Below are 5,889 nucleotides of genomic sequence, written 5' to 3' on the forward strand. Positions count from 1 at the left end.
TGCCTTGCTCATTTGATTCTCAGCAAACACTATGAAGGAGGCAGGTGCAAGGATTTCCCTGTTCTGAGCTGCCCTCATCAGACACTTTCTTATATCCCCATGCTTTTGCCCTTGGACCTGCCCAGTCACACAACAGTGCTGGGGACACGGCTTCTGCTCACTAAGCTAAAGACAGGGCAGAAACCATTGCAGGGATATTAGAAGAGAAGAGAGATTGGCCTTGACTTCTGGGAGCTCCAGGGTGTTTATGCCCAAGGGGATAGAGCCTTCACCTGAGGGTCACGTTTGAGGAGGCATTATGAGAAGGGGCAGGTGAGAGCTGAGAATTTCCTGAAGATGGTGTTCATGTTCAGCCCGGCCATCAGGAAGCAGGCTTTGTGGCTCTGATGCCATGTTCATACAGTGGGGCCAGGCAGAGAGGAGTCACAATGTGACTTACATGGAGGAAGGTGACCTTGCCACTCATCCTCCCACTCCTCAAAACTCTGCATCTCCACTGCACTCACAGAAAGAAAAAGAAAGAGCCAGGGTCTATGCCTCACCTTGAAGGAAAACACTATCTCACCAAATTAGAACAAAGCAGCAAGTTCAAGCTTCCAAGGATCAGCTTTCAGCTGCCTATGCTCACTTAGGAGTTAAGAGAAGCTAAGGTGACCAACCATGCTGGGTCGCCCCGCACTTTCTGGGTTTAGCAATGGAAGTCCAGGCAAACAGAGCTGGTTAGTCACTCATGATCTCCAAATCAATATCTCTCGGGGCTCAAAAATTTGTAAATAGAACCCTTTTCAATTTTTCTTGGAGAAATAAGTTCATCCAAGAAACTCATCAAAGAGCATATACCAAGCCATTGGGGCTGGAGACATGAGGGTCAGACCAGATAATGGAAGACCTTTCTCATTTTTATCCTATTTACCATAGATTTCTGTATTGCTCAATTTTTTTTTTTTACCAGTCAAGCATTACTTTTATAAATAGGAAAATACCCACAAGATTTACAAGTAAAGGACAAAACAAAATATTGAATGCCTATGATTGTTGCCTTCTGATTATTTTGTTTGAGAAAAGTCTGGATTTGTACACAACAGACTCTTCAAAGGCAGGAAGGCCAACATTGTCATGTTCTTCCCCATCTCACCTGGGGGCCTCTTTCTCCCAGCTGTGCTAGAATCAAGTCACTTGTCTTCTGCTGAGAGCTGAGACTCCATTGGATCACCTGGTAAAACAAGCTGAGCGATGAACCCTTGTCCCTCTGTCTGGACACTAAAATTCCATCCACTATGTGTGAAATCTTTTCCACAAGACAAGCCCCACTGGAGCAAACTTTGACTTCCATCATAAAAGAGCAAAGTCAGAGCTGCCCAGAATCCCCCATTGTTCCAAGCAAATTAAAAATAAAACACTGCTGACAGGTGTTGACCAAATTTTGCAGGGGGCGAAGAATGAAAAGTGTGAAGCACAGCCTGGACAGTCTGATGCCAGGCTCCAGCCTTGAGCACAGCACATCCGGCTGAGCGACTAGCTGTAGTTAATCCTGGAAGTGCTCCCAGCCCCTCCACTCGCCCTGCTCCTCCGGGCCTGTGCTCTCTGCCATGCTTCCTCTCACCTGCCTCTCCATCGGAGCCCCAAACCCTCCCTAGCAGGTTGCCTAGCCCATTCCCCTCAGCCCCACAAAGGTTTCTTAAGAGACCTTTTCAAATTCAATTTCTTCCCAGACTGCAATGAGCTCCAGTCGCTGATATCCATCAAAATCTACTCCTGCAGCGGCGGTCTGAGTGCGTGAACACTGCATTTGGACTCTCATCATAACCCAGCAGATGCTGTTTACCGACACGGTGATTACAGGTATAAGCACGTGTCTATGCACCTCCAACAAGCAAAACTCTTGTCTTCCTAACATCACCAAATCGAAAGCCAGAGTTAGAGCGGGAACGTACAGGTTATCTGGCCCAGTGGATGTATGCGATAGCTGAGAAACAGTCCCCGAAGGGCAAAGTGTCCTGTTCGATGTCGCGGAAGGGAACTAGCAGAAACAGCACAGCCAACCCAGTCTCCCCCGTCCCGGGACAAGATGCTTTCCACTACGCTGAAAAGGGGACATCCCTTCCCCTCCCACCCCCGAGGCCACCGCGCCCCTCTTGGCCTGGAGACAAACTCAGGTTGGCCACGGAGCGGACCCCGCGGTCACAGGTAGAGCGGAGCCTCAGGTGATGATCGGGCACACCGGCCACCGCGCGCCGGCGGTGCAGAGACAGCGTCTCCACCTGCTCCTCTCTCCCCTGCTCTCCCAGCCTTCAGATTGCTTTCTAATTAACTCAATGTGGATTATCGCTGTTAAGAAATTTTCTAATGCATTATTAATTGCTCTAAACGTCAGCCCCAACTCACTCCCCGGGCTTTCGGGAGTGCCGCAGGGGGCCGAGGGGAGCTAGGCGGTTTCCTAGGCACCTACTGCCACCGTGTGGGCAAAACAGTCTATGTCCTCGAGCTGTCAGGAGAGCCATCAGAAAAAGTCTCAGGAGCTTATTGAATCCATGAACTGGTTAAGGAGGAATCATGTGTTTGTTTTCCATCTCTTCTCTCCTCCCCTTATCACAACCTCTCTCCTCCTCCCTTCCCATCCCCTCCACTATGCACCCTGATTTCTACACACTAGGAAACAGAGCCCAAAGCTTGAAGGTCAAAGTAACTTGCACAAGATCTCTCACCTCCTTAACTGCCAGTCTCCCACTACAGCCAAGGGACCAACATGGAACTCCGTTCTCATTGTCTTGCTAATCCTGACTGGCCCCAAAAGATATGTGGTTAAATGCCTCCTCTTTATTCCACAAACAAGTGAAGACACGAGGACCATGTCTTCATGAGGGAGTTTGGAGAACTGAGAAGTGACGGCAAGTGTATGTATGGGACTGCTAGACATCCTTTCTAACTTGAAGACATCCGTTCCATTTCCAAACCCAAAGACAGAAAGGCATTTCTTGGCCTCCTCACCCTATTTACCTGCATAGGATCTAAGATGAGTTCGAACATCAACGTAGGAGGAATTTGATCTAAATTTCTCAGGGCTGGTATTCAGGTTTGGGGAATGAGCTCTCTCAAGCTAGAGTAAACAAAACACCTGAATGACTAATTGCAAATAGCAACAGATGTCTTTACAAGAAGCCAAACCGGGCAACTGCCCAAGCTCTATAAATTGGGGCCTCCCAAAATTTCACAATAAGTTTTGGAAGGTGAGAAAGGAATCACAGCGAAACAAAGAGGCTTTAACTGTAATTAAGTTTAACTGTGTTTCTGTCTATTGTTACTATGTGACTTTATTTATTTTTTTAAAAGTCATCTTTTCTAGTTATGTTTATTATTTATGTTTTTATTTAATAGAGACAGCATGTATGATTGTTTTTAATTAGCATGTATCACCAAAAAAAAATGATCCCAGTAACATGGCAAAACATCATGAATATGGCTCAGGCCTCCTAAGCTTCTTTACAATTTCTCTGCTGTCCACTGGCCATGACTCTTACACATGTAGACACTGTGTAGATACCAGGAGTCCATTTCAGGTGAAGTGACCTTTTGGCCACCTGGACTCACCATTCCTTTTCACCAGCAAAGGTAGTTCCCCTTGGTAATAGTCAATAACAATATAGTAGTGTTAAAATAACTTATGGTTATGCCTATTTACCTGAATGTGGAAGTTACAGGCTGAAGTGTTTCCCCCCAAAATTCGTATGTTGAAGCCCTAACCCCCAATAAGGGCTTGTATTAGTCAGGATTCTCAGAGAAAAAGAACTATGAGAGAGAGAGAGATTATAGGATTTGGCTTATACAATTATAGGGGCTGAGAAGTCCCCCCAGGAAAGCCAGTGGTAGGAAAGCCAGTGGTATAATTCAGTCCAAACCTCAAAGTCCTGAGAACAAGGAGCGCTGAAGTCTGAGGACAGGAGAAGATGATGTCCCATCTGAAACAGAGAGAGAAAATTAGCCCTTCCCACACTATTTTGTTCTATTCAGGCCCTAAACACATTGGATGATGCCCAACCACATTGGTGAAGGCAATCTTCTTTACTCAGTCTATTGATTCAAACACTAATCTCTTGCAGAAATATCCTCACAGAAATATCCAGAAATAATGTTTTACCCACTATATGGGCGCCCCTTAGCCCAGTCAAGTTGACACATAAAATTAACCTTCACAGGCTTTTAAAAAGATGATTCAGTTAAAATGAAGTCATTACCATGGGTCCTAATCCAACCTTACTGATGTCCTTATAAGAAAAGGAAACTTGGACACAGAGAGACACTGGGGTGTGTGTTCAAAGAAATGACTATGTAAAGACACAGGGAGAAGGCAGCCTCTGCAAGCCAAGAAGAAAAGCCTCAGGAGAAACCAAACTTGTCAACACCTTGATCTTGTACTTTGAGCTTCCAGACTGTGAGAAAATACATTTTTGTTGTGTAAGCCAACCAGTTTATGGTGTTTTGTTATGGCAGATTGAGCCTAACTAATACAGTGGGGATCAAGTTTCTCATCATGGGCATTCATTTTATTCATCCACCCAAGGAAGAAGAGAAAAAGGTCAAGTTTGAGGATACTCATTAGGCCTCATTCTTAATGACCAAGGTAGGTCGTTTTTGGACTTTTGATTATAGCAAGTATCTGGTCATCTTTTGATCAGATACACAACTATTAATTGGAAAGCAAAAACACTTATTTTTAAAAAGTCTAAGATTTGCAGTGGCAAGATCATAGCCAATGAAGTTTATAAGAGGTGCAATTATTACTAATTGAAAACTTTTCCCAATACCCCGCCATGATGACTTGCAATATAGTTGGCCTTGGCAATTTTTGACAGTCCCTATGGGAACTGAATTTAAAAATAAATAAATAAATAAAAAGTCTATAATGTTCATTTTAGCACTGTTTGTTACAAACAGTTGAAAATAACCTAAATGTCCATCCATAGAAGAACAGAGGCAGGAAAAAGTACACAATAGTATGGATAGCAATTTGGCAATAATTATTAAAATTACTCATGCATTGAGTTTGTCTTCTAGTGTGGCAGTCCCCAACCTTTTTGGCACCAGGACCAATTTTAAGGAAGACAATTTTTCCACCATAGACCGGTGGGGTTGGGAGGCGCTGAGCTCTGCGGCCTGGGGGTTGGGGACTGCAGTACTAGGGCTACCATAACAAAGAGCCACAGGGTAGGTGGCTTACACAACAGAGATTTATTTTCTCACAGTTCTAGAGACTGGAAGTCCCAGATCAAGGTGTCAGCAGGATTGGTTTCCAGTGAGGCCTCTCTCTTTGACTTACCTTCTGGCTGTGTCCTCACATGGTCTTTTTCTCTATGCCTGCATTTTCTTGGTGTTTCTTCCTCTTCTTATAAGGACATGAGTCCCATTGGATTCAAGCCCACTCTTATGACCTCATTTAACCTTAGTTACCTCTTTAAAGATCCCATCTCCAAATACAGTCCCATTGGAGGTTAAGGCCCCAACATATGGATTTTGGGGGGACACAATGCAGCCCATGCACTCACCATTTGACCTACAAAGTGAATATCTGCTAATTCATTCCAAGAATATTCAGAGATATACTTTAATGCAAACAAAATGATATACGCACAAAATGATTAATTGAAGCCCTGTTTGCAATAACAAAATATTGAGAGCTAAAGTTGTCACTAAATAAATAAATTCTAATCCATCTTTTTCAATGGAATATTATGCAACCATAAAAAGGAAACGGAGATGGTTTAAATGGAACAGTCTTCAAGAAGTCTTGTTAGTCGGGGAAAAGCATGGTACAGAACAACGCACATGATATCATTTAGGTGAAAAGAGAGGGAAAACATACAAACAAGTATTTTGCTTGTATATGCATCAAAC

General features: G+C 44.0%; 1 non-coding gene across 1 annotated transcript; it reads left to right on the forward strand.

Moving 5' to 3' along the window:
- Positions 1-4,723: 4,723 nt before the first annotated feature.
- LOC142870705 (U4 spliceosomal RNA) lies at positions 4,724-4,861 on the forward strand. The gene has a single exon (XR_012919054.1). It is a non-coding gene; the product is annotated as a U4 spliceosomal RNA (small nuclear RNA).
- The last annotated feature ends 1,028 nt before the right edge of the window (positions 4,862-5,889 follow it).

This window comes from Microcebus murinus, chromosome 4 (genome assembly GCF_040939455.1).
Source record: "Microcebus murinus isolate Inina chromosome 4, M.murinus_Inina_mat1.0, whole genome shotgun sequence".
Taxonomy (NCBI): domain Eukaryota; kingdom Metazoa; phylum Chordata; class Mammalia; order Primates; family Cheirogaleidae; genus Microcebus; species Microcebus murinus.